The sequence below is a fragment of the Dreissena polymorpha genome, chromosome 9 (assembly GCF_020536995.1).
Source record: "Dreissena polymorpha isolate Duluth1 chromosome 9, UMN_Dpol_1.0, whole genome shotgun sequence".
Classification (NCBI taxonomy): Eukaryota; Metazoa; Mollusca; class Bivalvia; order Myida; family Dreissenidae; genus Dreissena; species Dreissena polymorpha.
The window spans coordinates 79,773,233-79,788,795 of NC_068363.1; the positions used below are offsets into that span (position 1 = coordinate 79,773,233).

At 35.5% G+C, this 15,563-nt stretch overlaps 1 long non-coding RNA gene across 1 annotated transcript; it reads left to right on the forward strand.

The window, feature by feature from the left end:
• Positions 1 to 2,206: 2,206 nt before the first annotated feature.
• LOC127844349 (uncharacterized) lies at positions 2,207 to 15,102 on the forward strand. Its single transcript, XR_008032684.1, has 3 exons — positions 2,207 to 2,266; positions 4,701 to 4,780; positions 15,005 to 15,102. It is a non-coding gene; the product is annotated as an uncharacterized LOC127844349 (long non-coding RNA).
• Positions 15,103 to 15,563: the final 461 nt, after the last annotated feature.

Below are 15,563 nucleotides of genomic sequence, written 5' to 3' on the forward strand. Positions count from 1 at the left end.
GTCAGTAAGACACAATGATCGCAACCCCTTTTGCGAACTCCGGTGATGAACTGTATATAAACTCTGACTTTCACAAAATGACCGCGTATTGACCCGAAACCTCGCGGGTTGAAATGCAATGCAAGTAAGTACTAAATATGACAACATAGCCTTTAGTTAAACGCTTTTGCGCTGGTAATTCTCTGAAAATAAAAGGTGAACGCACAAACTGTATTTATGTCGAAAATTGATTGTAAAACTGTTCTATCTATTGGGCCTTTTCATTACAGATAAAATTGTTTCATGCAGTAAAACAGTGTTACAAAGACGCGGATATGTTTCCAATGTTCTGGTGTTATACTCAAATCAGCCAATGGAATAAATGAAGTGTATTCATTCGTACCTAGCCGCGGGAAATTTTATTTGAGTATTATTGGACACTTACAAAGGTCAAGTCAGGGTGAAAAGCTGGCTTATTCAGCTTACGCCGAAAAAATCTTTCGCAATCTATAGCTTAGTCATGTCTTGTTGTTATATTATAAACGTTTGTGCGTGAGCCATTTGAATATGCCCATGCCGTTTGCATTACTTTTTTAGTTGTTTCCCCTGGAAAATACTCTTCTTGCCTTCACCAATCGATAACATATTGCCGATTGTTGACTTGTTGTTGTTTTTGGGTAAAGCTGCATGCTTTTGTTAGATAATGTTTAATGTATCATTCACATTTTACATTTGATTCTGTTTAAACCATAGTTAATCGATGTTTTGGCGAATTTCGTACATGCTTAACTTTCCTTATTTCGGACGTAATTTACTTTCGGATACATGCTCCTCTTGTGTTTTTTTTGCAATGTTTTCTTATGTATGCAACTTAAAAATAGCCCATGCTAAAATGTGTTATTGAGCAAGTGACTACATATTAACAAAAAGTAAATATGGTCTCATATATCAGTAAGAATTTTACAGCCCTTCATTATATTAAATACACCGGTCTAGGCAATAAATTCATATATTTGCTGGTTTTAATTTAAATTGATGTTATTTTTAATAGAATGGAAATAAACCTGTAATTTTGTCTTTCATTATGGTGTGTAAAATCACATTTAATGGAATCCAACCTACTCGATTTCAAATACAGTAGGCGCTGTGACCTGGACGCAGATTCTAAGCAAGATGGGCCAAAAATGGGGGTAGCTTAAGAGACTTGCCCATAACAGACACGCCTGGAGGAATCTGGTTGGCGGCCTATGTCCCCAGGGTTTTTTTTTAGAAAAAGGGGAAGACGCTGGACGCTGGGTAAAAGGGGAAAATCGAGCGCGAAAGAGACATATTTGGGGAAAAAATAAAAACTGTTCATTTCAATGTCTATAACTGACCTACAGACTTCAGGTTTTTTTTTAGAAAAAGAGTCATGTCTCTGACCTTTTTGTTCTTAAACACATGAACAAGTATGATATTAAAGTCAAAGTCCTAAATAAAGTTGCAGGGGTAGATCTAATAATGGGAAATGTTTTCAACTTGGGCCGGGGAACGATGTCAATATTGTGATTTCAATTTCATGATGAATGGGTTGACGATCTAGATCTGCTACAGTATTGGAAGGGAAAGGTGCGGCAGCTGCCGATTGTCTACTTTCACTTTCACAATAATCCGACAGTATTAATCGATGTTGATTACATGTACCTCCGAATCCTGCTGGGTTTCGACGGTTTTTGATGATTCATTCTTAAAAAATACGTCAACGCAATTAATATTTTCCGAGTCCGAAAGTTTTATTTTGTTCGTGTATGAACGCCAATTGTGAGATTTTTCTGTTTTAACGTTTATATCTTGGCTTTCACATAACCCGGATGAAAATTCGACTGGTTTCCGGTAATTAATTGACGAAACACCCTTCTCGCGCAAGACCGGAATCCAGTAAAATAGTCACATGATTAATACGATTAGTTGCCCGGTTTCCATGACGTAATTTAAGAGCTATATATAGAATCACTGGGATTCCCAGATTTGAGTGTTCGTCGGGAGAGAGAGAGAGAGATCGTTGTACATGGTACAAATTGGATAAGCGTCGACTTCCCAAAAGAAAAAAAAATTTCTTCGAGGGTAAAATATTATATTTTGGTGAAAAATTATATTTTTGGAGGGGAAATGGTATTTTTAGGGGAAAAATTCTGGTAGGGGAAGACGCCGAATATCGGCGTCACTTTCTTAGTAAAAAAAACCCCTGGTCCCAGATGGGACAACAGGCGAAGAAAAGATGAACCTACTTGATTTGATAAACATTTTTGTAAGTCATTAAAGAATCAAGCAAACATTTTGTTTCCAATAAGCAACCATGTATATATCTGAAATACAAATAAAATGTTTCAGGTTCCTTGATCCTCATCTTGGTATTTAAGGGACCTTTTAACAGATTTTGGCTTTTATTGAAGTTTGTCATTAAATGTGTTATATTTATAAATGTAAACGTTAAAACTAAAAAGCTCAAGTAAAAAAGAAGAAAAAAAAGTAATCCTCATCTGGGCTCGAACCACTGACCTCTTGAGTAAAAGTATAACGCTCAGACCACTCGGCCATCCGTGCTCATACAATATTTAATACTTTCTATAATCTCGTAGTGTCACAAAATAAACTACAACAACAGTACTCCAAATTATTCAATTGTTTCGCTTTGCAACGCTTTATCATTTTCAGGTTGTTAATGTTAAGTATTACTGTTTTCTCACAAATATCAACTGCAACAAACATGTGCGAGTCTGAAACATTTTTTTTATTTTGTCAATTTACCAAAACATGCGAAGGCCCCTTAAAATACATGAAGTTATGTTTACAGTTGTCCATAACCACATATTGAAAAAGAATGTTCAAGCTCTATGTATTGGCATACAAACAAGTTAACAACGCCAATTGGACAGCCATCTTTGATAGTTACGTTAACAAGAAACAATGTGCTGAATCTGTTGGATTATTACTCTGGGCGAATGGTTCACGGCAAGCAATATAATGTTCTATAATAATGTGTGCGTACTTTAATCACATTAACATTTGCAATACTATGGAAGTACAAAAATGTCACAGGGCTCCCTCTGGCTCAAAATTTTCTGTAGCCAAATTTACCTTTTTATGTCTTAATTCTTATTATTTTGGATATTTTATGGGTGATGCAGAAAACCTTGCAGCCAAATGATTTTTTTGTAGCCAAATTTCCTTATTAGTAGCCATTGGCTAATTTGGCGAATGGCAGAGTAAGCCCTGCGTCAGAATGATAACAAACAGGTTTGTAATGGACATCATCTTGCAATTGCTATTTGTGTGAGTTGGATGGTAAAAAAATTCTGAATTTGTTATATGCAGGACATTTAGTAACTTAGCAACCCATGCATGTTGCAAGGGTGTCAATTGTCTGGATTATTTGGAAATCCCAATTTGAGTTCAGGATTGATTTTTAGATCAGTGTAAATCCAATGGTTTATTTTAAGGGGGTGAGAACAAATATTGTAAAAGCTTCCTGGACATGCCGGAAAAGTGCGTTTGGTATTGATTTTTCCAGGTCTTTTTATTATGCCCCCCTTTGAAGAAGAGGGGGTATATTGCTTTGCACATGTCGGTGGGTCGGTCTGTCGGTCGGTCCGTCCACCAGGTGGTTTCTGGAGGATAACTCAAGAACGCATGGGCCTAGGATCATGAAACTTCATAGGTACATTGATCATGACTCGCAGATAACCCCTATTCATTTTGAGGTCACTAGGTCAAAGGTCAAGGTCACGGTGACCCAAAATAGTAAAATGGTTTCCGGATGATAACTCAAGAACGCTTAGGCCTAGGATCATGAAACTTGATAGGTAGATTGATCATGACTCGCAGATGAACCCTATCCATTTTAAGGTCACTAGGTCAAAGGTCAAGGTCACAGTGACCCGAAATAGTAAAATGGTTTCTGGATGATAACTCAAGAACGCTTATGCCTAGGATCATGAAACTTCATAGGTACATTGATCATGACTCACAGATGACCCCTATTAATTTTCAGGTCACTAGTTATTGTCTGATTGGTATGCCGCTGACACAGACATGAAACGTAACTGACCAAACCTCTTGGCTACTTTCCGAAAATCTTACATACTACGAAATGTTGCATATGTCCCCCATCTTTAAATTTCCATTTTCTGCTGACAAACTAAATGCATATATTATTTCATTTTGCAAAAGACGTATCTGGATATATTTTTGGACAGTTGTTTTCGGATATGGTATGGTTAGTTGATTAGCATTTATTATCAATGTTTTTTATAACATTTATGTAAAATGGCAATTACACATTGAGTGTTGCTGGTGGTCTTGATAATAATATTTTGCATTTTACTCACCAGAAATAGAAACTAAAAGACTATAAAAAGAACAATAAACTATGGCTCGGGGGCTCTACCTGTAAGGGACCAACGGCCTCAGACTCCCGACTTTATTATTCGGATTTCAAATTTGGGACATTTGACACCCATGATGTTGTGTCATGTATCAAACCGTCTATATATAAATATTTATTTTATTTATAGGATATGTAGAAGATTTGGTGATGCAATCATTGGATTTCATTTTGTTGTTTGTCGACCTACTTTTAGTTTTTAGTGCTCAGCATAACTATGGCTGTCAAAACACAATCGTATTAAGATGTAAAAAATTAATAGTGCTTCAAATTATACAAGACTTTCTTTTTGTTTCAGATGTTTTTCAGTTTCACCTGAAGACGTTTCCCACCAACCATCCTGTCTTGAAAGAAATTACTTTTGAACCCGATTTTCTGGTAATACTACTTTTTAAAAATACAGTTAATATTAATGAATTATGAACATTTCATAAGGATCTCAAGGGTCACAACAGGTATATATATATAATATATATATCAAGATTTTCCATAGGCAGTTAGAGCACAGCCGGCTGGCATAGGCTGGACAAATTAACAAAAAAATTTTTTATATCTCATGTTTAAAAAAATACTTTGCATTGCAGAGAACATGGTTTTACAAAATTATATCCTGAATGCTTTTAGGGCCTTAAATGATATATGAAAACAAGCATATTTAATAATAAAAAGGAATTGTTGAGTTTTTAATTGGTACTCTTATTAAAGATTTACATAAAGACCGTTTTTAGCTCACCTGAGCACAATGTGCTCATGGTGAGCTTTTGTGATCGTCTTTTGTCCGTCATGCGTTGTGCGGCGTCAACATTTGCATTGTTTACACTCTAGAGGCCACATTTATTTCCAATCTTCGTGAAGTTTGGTCAGAAGATTGGTCTCAATGATTTCTTGGATGAGTTCGAAAATGGTTACCGTAAAACGCTGTGTATAAAGCGCATTTATGTATAGCGCGCATCAACTTTTCGAAAAAATATCGGGAAGGCAAAATTTCCGTACCATAGGCTCACTGAAAATTGTTTAATGTATATTGCCAATCTCATGTGTTATTTGATTTTTCAATAATTAATTATCTTAAAGACGATAACGATAAAGATACAACTTGTTTGTGTGTGTTTTTTTTAAATTATAATATTACGTGTAAATGTTTCGATTTAAATGAATTATGCATGAAATGCACAATTTCCACGAGGATACCATCGAGGTTTTCATCATAAGTCTCCAAAGTAACTGTCCACGATTTTATCATGGAGGAGTACACATTGCGGACCAATGAGTGTGCTTAGTATAACTAAGACACTGAAATTTTTTATTGGTATTGGCACGGGGTTATTCACACATGACTTATTCACAACCGCGCATTTTATTTACATTTCCCATCTCACACTTTCTTTTGGAGCGTCTATAATTGACAGGAGACTTTGACAACTCAAACTTCTCAACACCATTACTGACATTACCGGCGTTAAACAAACAATGGAGGTTTGAAGTCGTTTGATGGTTTGCATGTTTTGATAATAGCCCAGCTACACAAAATTTGACAGGTGACGCAAATTTCTCGATAATCACAACCCCAATCTTGACAAGACGTATGAAAACGTGTAAACAAACACAACATCAATTTTATTAACACTTTTGAAAAGCAAGAAAAATAATAATAAATGTATCCGGAAAGACCTTGCCGGCATACTATTGTAAATCGACAAGTGCCTCTTAATAAGTTGTGTAACCCTAGTACAGTTGGATATAATATTTTGGGAAAAAACAATAAAGTTTAAATAAAAATGGCTTCTTTGTTTTTCATTTTCCTCTTCAAATTCATTTGATTTCAATGCTCTGTATGTACCTGAAAAAGATAGAAAATATTAATGTTAACTTTATAATGTTTGTCCATCTTATTCAGATTGTAAATATAACACAATTATTAACATAGTTACAGTTAAAACACCGGGGAACAGAATGATGTGAAATACCGCAATTGGGTAACTGACAGTGAAAAAATGTCTTGGCATGGCTGTAGTTGTGCATAACACGCATCAAGTTATTAAAATTAAATTTGGGGGTAAAAATGTGCGCCTTAAACACAACCTTTTACGGTACGTTTGCTTGAAAAACATGGCTGCCAAGGGGCGGGGTTTTATCCTTACATGGCTATAGTAAAATATAGTAACACTCTAGAGGCCACATTCATTGTCTGATCTTCATGAAACATGGTCAGAAGATTCATCCCAATAATATCTTTGACGAGCTTAAAAATGGTGCCGGTTGGTTGAAAAACATGGCATTTAGGAGTTGGGGCATTTTCCTTATATGGCTATAGTTAAACCTTGTTAAAGGGGCCTTTTCACAGATTTTGGCATTTTTTAACTTATTCATTAAATGCTTTATATCGATAAATGTAAACATTGGATCGTAAAAGCTCCAGTAAAAAATCAAGAATAAAATTAAAAAAAGGAAAAGAACATTGCCCGGACCAGGTTTCGAACCAGTGACCCCTGGAGTCCTGCCAGAGTCCTGAAGTAAAAACGCTTTAGCCTACTGAGCTATTCCGCCAAGTACACATATCAGACGTTTTTTATACCTTATATAAGCAATCTTCGTAGTTTCACAAAATTTAACGACAAAAACAGAACTCTCCAAATTATTCAATCGTTTCGCGTTGCAACGCTTTATAATTTTTAGGTTTTAAAATCGTCAAAAGATGCATATAATGGCTATATTAGACCATGGTTAATGTTCAGTATTACTGTTTCCTCACAAATATCATAACTAAAACAAAAATTTGCAAATCTGAAACAACTTTTTTCAATTTTGTCAATTTACCAAAGTGTGAAAAGATCCCTTTAACACTCTAGAGGCCACATTTATTGTCTGATTTTCATGAAACTTGGTCAGAAAATTTGTCACAATGACATCTTGGATTAGTTCGAAAATGGTTTTGGTTGCTTTAAAAACATGGCCTCCAGGGGGCGGGGCATTTTATCTTATATGGTTATATACAGTCGAAACTGACCTAACGGCCACCTGAATTTACCGGTCACCTGCAGACAACGGTCAGTCTGGAATCCCCCCCCCCAACACTCTATATTACACTTGAATTTAACGGCCACCCGACCATAACGGCCAACGGCCACTATATTCCATTTCGAAAATCATGTTTGACCTGAAATCAACAGTCACGCGTCAGTCGTCTCGAGTCGCGAAAATTAAAAACACAGCACATTATTTGTCCGTCTATTTTGCGTTTAAAGCGTCTGAAAGCGGTAATTGTCTATGATATTATAAAAGCGGCCCGCTGCGAGTAAACAAATTATAAGGTGTTGAGAAGGTTTCTTTTCCGGGGAAAATTGTGATGGTATCTTTAAAAGAAAATATATCAGAGTTTATGACTTGTTGAAAGTAATTATCGCTAAATTAAATGACCGCTATTTCTTTGAATTAGAACGGTACAATTACACCGTACTATCGGTTTATGACACCGAATCCGCTTTTTAGACTTTTACCGACGTAACGTCAACGGAACTTGACAAGCTTTATTTACTGAATGAATGAGATGCATGAGTAAACAATTATACCAGCATTGATAAAGTCATTTTTTAATTTAACAATATGAAATTAAATCAATCTAAAATTATTCTCTATTATTCAATGTACAGGCGTAAGTTAATGCTGTTATTATGATTTGTTAATGCAATGAGCATTAGTTTTACACTGTATGCAAACAACTGGGTGGGGTAACGACGTAGTAATACTACCAACTGACCAACCTTCTTAAAATTGTGATCCGAATTCAACGGTCACCTGTGGACAACGGTCACTTTGATCATTTCCCTTGACTGACCGCTGAATTCAAGTTTAGTAAAACCTTGTTAACACTTTAGAAGCCACATTTATTGTCTGATCATCATGAAATTTGGTCAGAAGATTGGTCTCAATGATATCTTGGATGAGTTTGAAAATGGTTACGTTTGTTTGAAAAACATGGCTGCCAAGGGCGGGCATTTTTCCTAATATGGCTTTATATTGCTGTAGTAAAATCTTGTAAACACTCTAGAAGCCACATTTATTGTCCGATCTTCATGAAACATAGTTAGAAAATTCACCCCATTATATCTTTGACGAGTTCAAACCTGATGCCGTTTGGTTGAAAAACATGGCTGCCAGGGGGCAGAGCATTTTTCCTTCTATGGCTATAGTAAAACCTTGTTAATATTCTAGAGGCAGAAGACTTTTTGAAAATGATACAGAGCTCCAGACAAGGTTTTGTGAAATTCTTAACGTACTACCAGATTTTAAAAAAGAACTCTGAAATTTTATTCTTAACGTTTCAACTTAGTTTGGAAAATAATTCTTAACTTTTCTAAATGCCCAAAAAATAAATAATAATGGTTATTTTCATGCAACAAATCATAATAAACATACTAGCAACTTTACAACTTTATTTATACGAGTTCAATAGTGTCTATTCAGTATCATACAATTTTACTTTTCAAATACCTTCATATGCCCAAACTGTGCTTAGATCGCATGCCTTCGATGAATTTTTACATTTTTCACAATTAAAACGGGTCTCCCCTTCAATCTGTTCAACGATTAGCCACGTGAATTGTCCCTTCCACTCGTTCAATGTTTTGTTTTGTTTAAGTTTGGACCCGTCGTATTTTTTTTTTAGCTTTTCCAACTTTGTTGGCAACTGAACATACAACATCGTATAAGATCTTTACTATAATATCTTTCTTAACACTCAACTTCGGCTCACTTTGCGAACAATATGTTAAAAGCGTGGCTTTGCACGCTTTTCAGTTTTTTAGGACGCTCTCTGGAACCGCCATTGTTTTTTGACAGATAGACTGTACACGCCGCTTTTATTGGAAAAAATGCGATTTGTTAAACAAACCCGATAACCATTCTATATAAGCACCGAAAAGATCTTTCATGCGCGAAAAGAACTCAATCAAAATAGATACAAACCGATGCAAAAATAATATATTCGTAACTTGATATTGTAATTCATAATGGTACGTCAAGATTCTAAAATAAATACGTAACAGACTTGAAAATAATTCGTAATTACGAAAATACGACCCTTATCTGAGGCTCTGTGATATCTTGGATGAGTTTGAAAATCGTTCAAGTTAGTGGAAAAACATGGCCACCAAGGGGGCATGGCAATTTTCCTTATATGGCTATAGTAAAACCTTGTTAACACTCTAGTGGTCACATTTATTGTCTGATCTTCATGAAACTTGGTCAGAAGATTTGTCCCGATGATATCTTGGAATAGTTCGAAAATGGTTTTGGTTGCTATAAAAACATGGCCACCAGGGAGCGGGGCTTTTTTCCTTACATGGCTATATATATGGCTTTAGTAAAAGCTTGTTAACACTCTAGAGGCCACATTTATTGTCTGATCATCATGAAACTTGTTTAGAAGATTTGTCCAAATGAGTTCGAAAATGGTTCCAGTTGGTGGAAAAACATAGCCGCCAAGGGGGCATGGCAATAGAAGCCACTTTTATTGTCAGATCATTATGAAACTTGGTCAGAAGATTTGTCCCAATGATATCTTAGATAAGTTCGAAAATGGTTCCAGTTGCTTGAAAAACATGGTCACCTGGGGGCTGGGCATTTTTCCTTATATGGCTTCATGAATCTTCATGAAACTTGGTCAGAATTTTTGTTTAAATGATATCTTTGATGTGTATGAAAATGGTTCTGGTCTGTTGAAAAATATGGCTGCCAGGATGTTCACTAGTCATGAAAGTTGGTGAGAATAATATATGTTCTTATTACATCTTGGGCTGCACAGAAGAGGTCATTCCTTTGAATCTCAGCTGAGCGACTTTGGGCCTTTCAGGCCCTCTTGTTATTGTCAATACTAAGTATATCACTTAAACTGTCGCGTAATTTTATATTCAATCTAAATTTAAATTCACTCGTTATTTCTTAATATGAACAGTGCTCGATGCTCGCACATCACTTAGCTTGATCCATTCATGGTCTAATGGAATTCCCCATCCCACATTTCACTTTGTTTATGCACTTCCTTAAAATGGCAGAGGTCTGTTTTTATGAATATTTGTCATACTTTGTTTTTGAATATACACATGATAATTATACTGGATTACCGTAATTACTCTTAAGTTTTCGGACACCCTCTTTTTTAGCAAAAATAATTATGTTTGTGACTGTTAACTTTAGACATACAGCACAGGGTTTTTGTCCATTATTAAAGTCTCTTAAGTTTCAGACAATGTGTTTAACCGTGCGATTCTACATACTTTGACCCTGTTTTTGTCTATCTTGTGACACTTCGATCATAGATTCTTACAGCCGGATTGAGGTAATACAACCGGTCGGATGCATGACTGAGGGCAAAAATAACATTACATTAGCATTATTGTTTAATAGCCATGTATACACCTGTAGAATGTAATGGATACACCCAACAGCATTTTAAACAGAGTCGTCCTTTCTCGGAAGCAGAATGTTTTCATTTTTATTCCCCCTTTCGAAGAAAAGGGGGTATATAGTTTTCCCTTTTTCCGTCAGTCTGTCTGTCAGTCTGTCACACTTTTCGTGTCCGCTCTCTAATTCAAATAGTTTTGATCCGATCTTTACCAAACTTGGTCAGAAGTTGTATCTAGACAATATACAGGTCAAGTTCGAATATGGGTCATGCCAGGTCAAAAACTAGGTAACAGGGTCACTAAGTGCATTTCGAGGATTTAGCATGGTGTCCGCTCTCTATTTGAAGTAGTTTTCATCTGATCTTTACCAAACTTGGTCAGAAGTCAGAAGTTGTATCAAGAAAATATCTATCACGGATTTAGCATGGTGTCGGCTCTCTAGTTTATGTGGCTTTCTGATTTATTTTGATATTCTAAGACGTCCGAAGGAGGGCATATAGTGACCGGACGTCACAATTTGCGTTTAGATTTCTATGTCGCTTCAGATAGCATTTTAATATTTTGCATGCATGTGTATATGGACAAGGCCTTTTCATACGCACACAAATTTTGAATCCTGTGACCTTGAACTTAGGGTCAGTGTTTAGGTTTCGAAATCTGCGTTTTGGTTTCGAAAAAAGCTCATAACTACCAAGAGTTTATAGGGGGCATAAGTCATCCTATGGTGACAGCACTTGTTTGTTCTATATCATTTCAGGCAAGAAATAGCAGAGCTGTGAAGTTGTATTTATTTTTGAAGCAGAAAGAGAAGTGTTTATCACAATACAATTATTGTACATTAATTTGTTGTATATATTTAAACATAATTATCATTTTTGGACATTAATTGTTTTCTCTAAATTTTCGGACAACTGTAATTTTTTTACTAGTTTTCGTATCTAAATCGAAAAAAAAATGTGTCCAAAACATAGAATAATTACGGTATAGTGAAATTGATAGGGTTCGAACATATATATATCCAGGGATAAACACAAAAATAATTTGGTGGGGGATATCAATTCAACGAATATGCTTGTAAAAATTTGAAGTCATAGTCCGTCCGCCAGTCCGTCCGGATTATTTGTCATCAGATCTTCACCAAACTTCATGAAAATGTGTAAGGCAATAACATCTAGGTCAAGTTAGATAATGGGCCAAATTGACCCAGACACTCTTGAGTTATGGCCCTTGAATCATTGTAAAATTGGGTTTTTAGCTTGACTATTATATATGATATATAAATAGTGGAGCTATCCTACCAGGGCCCTCACACTACTTTGGGGGAAGGGGTCCGCAGCCCTTAGGAGGGGGAATTTTCGCGGCATTTCCCTTTTTGGGGGATTTTTTTTACTTACTCTCTCATTATTTCATTTTTACATGTTTGCACTATTAAGTATGTTTGAAAAGATTAAATTGAAATAGAATTGAGATATAATAATCATGAGACACATCTTTCTATTTAAAAAAAAAAAAAAAATTTTTGGGGGGGGATTTTTCCCCCAAAAAGGGGAAAAAAGTATACTTTTCAGGTGGGGGACTGCCGCAGATTTGATAGATTGAGGGCCCTGCCTACTCACCCTGGTGTCGGCGTTCCCGTGTGCGTGAGCGTTGGAATGTATAAGTTTGAGTACCACCTCAAATATTTCCTATTACCCTTGACATATTGCTTTCATATTTTGCATACTTCTTTACCAACATGACCCCAATCTATAAACAATAACAGACAACTGTAACAAGCATTTTGTAAGAATTGTGGCCCTTTTTATGCCCCCGGATCGAAAGATCGGGGATATATTTTTTTGGCCTGTCTGTCATTCATTGTGTGTGTCCCGAAACTTTAACCTTGGTTTAAGTTTTGCGATTACTTTAGGAAATATTGAACATAGCAACTTGATATTTTGCATGCATGAGTATCTCATGGAGCTGCACATTTTGAGTGGTGAAAGGTCAAGGTCATCCTTCAAGGTAAAAGGTCAAAAAAATACATTCAAAGCGGCGCAATAGGGGGCATTGTGTTTCTGACAAACACATCTCTTGTTTTCAATTAGAATATGCATATTATTGATAAATCTATGTTAAAGTTTGCGTACCATATCAAATATTCTTAATGTACATTGTTATATTGCTTTTATATTTTGCATACTGTGAAACCATTTATTTTCGTCAGCACGAAATTTTGTCCTTTAAAAAAAAATGACTATTTCGTCAGCACTTAAATTCATCCATTTCTGGTTTTGAAAAAAAAAGCGTCCGATTTGTTTGTATTACATGTAATACGCAGTTGCGAAAAATTCGTGCTGAGGAAAGAGGGGTGACACTTGGTAGTCACTTGCAAGAGGTGGGCCTTGTTTTGCATATGCCAATTAACAAGTCTGTTATTTCAGGTGATAGTAACTGTCCCTTATATTTTTAATAGTATTTTCTTTAATCCGGATTCGCAGCGTGTTGGCTGTATAAACTGCAACACCAATGAAACACACAATACACACAATGGGTAAGAAAATTGTTAACAATTAGCGCTAATCAACACTATTCTACCTAAACGAAGTGGATGCATTCGATACAGCCTTATTGCATTCGCGTTTTACAGGAAATGTCAGTTGTCAGTACACTGTATAATGTACACCCCTTTGTGTCAAAACCCGATTTAACTTGAGTGTGACTAGTCGACTGTTAAATGTTCTTTGTATTAATACCATCCAGGTATCTGTACTATAAGTATACCAGTCTACAAACAAGGTGCGCGCTTCCGCATATGGGTATTTGGACGTTAAAAAAATTGACCTACGGTTTAGCGTGCATGCCGTAGAACGCATTTAGCAATATAACTCGTTTTTTTCCCACTATTTCTTTACTTGCAAAAAATACTAGTGGCTTATAACTTACCTTGCAATCTTTTTTTACTCGCATTTTGCGAGTGTGCGAGTGTTAATTTCAAGCCCTGTGTGTATGCGTGGATTACGCTGGATATAAATGCCTCATGCTTACGGTAATTCAGTCTTATTTGTTTCAAATATGGGACATGATTGTTCGTTAGGATCTTGAATTGGTCCATCGGTTGAAGGACGAAAAAGACGAAAATTAAAGTCTGACGAATTATAATGGTTTCACAGTACTTCTTCACCAACATGATTGCAATCTATAAACATGAGCAGACAACTGTAACAAGCATTTTGTAAGAATTATGTTCCCTTTTTATACCTAGAAAAATGCAAATTTGGTTCAGTTTTGTGTTTAGGTTCATTTTATTCATAAGTATCAAAGCTATTGCTTTCAGACTTATAAAACTCGCTAACTATCATAAGGGGACTGTACAGGGCAAGTTGCATAACTCTTGTTGGCACTTTTAGAGAATAATGGCCCTTTTTTGTCTTAGTAACTTTGAATATTTTGTTAAATTATGTTTATATCGACTTTACTTATAAAGTATCAGAGCTATTGCTTTCAAACTTCAATTACTTTCTTCCTATCATGAGGGTACTGTACCTTGCAAGTTGAATTTGACCTTGACATTTGTATGACCTTGACTCTCATGGTAAAATTAAAAAAAAATGCTAATATTGCCATAACTTTTTTTATTTATGATCATACTTTGACAAAACAATACTTACCTGACACACCACAATGGACTCCACCTTACCCCATGCCCCACCCCAAATCCCCTCCCCCTACCCCCCAAAAAAATATAAAATAAATTCTTATTTTTGAAAGATCATCTAATAAATGCCCACACACCCCAAGTTCCCCATGATGGCTTACGACCAAATTGACCCAGATACTCCTGCGTTTTTTCTCGTTTCCACCCAATAACTCCTGCGATTGTCATTGTAATTTCACTATGCGTCATGAAAATGTGAAAGGCAATAACATCTAGGTCAAGTTTGATAATCAGTCAAATTTACCCAGACACTTCTGAGTTACGGCCCTTGAATCATCGAATAATCTAAAATATCCTGTATTAACATAATGTTTCCATCAAAGCAATTATCAGAGCATCTTCGGGGGCATGTCTCATCCTTCGGAGACAGCTCATGTTTGAAAATCCGTTTAGTTTTCAAGTCCTACTCTTCTTTAATCTTAAGATTTAATGATTGTTTAGCAATATTAAGTTTTAATCAAAATGTTTACAAAGGTTCACAATTTGCTGGAGATCTTTTAGGTTTTTGCCACGAATTGTTGAGAGACCTTCAGGAGATGGATGTTCAGCAGCTGTATGTTCATCTAGGCTCCAACTACTTTCTCGGTAATGAATTGGTGTTTTACTGGTACATAAACAAGAATAAAAAAATACATTTTCATGGCATTTCTATAAAATAAATATAATATAAATTTGCAAAAATAAAATGTTATTTCTCATAGAGAACTTACAGTGATTGTAAAATACATTCTAATTTATTAAATAAGCAGTTCACACTATTTTATTATGCATATAAATAGGACTGTGTTTTTCATGATTTGCTGTTTGCAAAGCCAATTCATTTTAAATTGACATAGGCTATTAGCAATAAATGTTTTATTTCAGCATACTATATACTTCATAATGATGTTTATTTGTTTATGTCTCTTTACTGGTCTGTAAGTGCAGTGATTTTTTTTGCTCAAATTTACAGCCGATTTTCGGCTGCTTCCCAATCGCAAAAATACACGTTTTTTCCAAAAAATCTGACCAAAATTTCCCCCCAAAAAAAAACAACTTCCAAAAAAAAATAAAATATTTG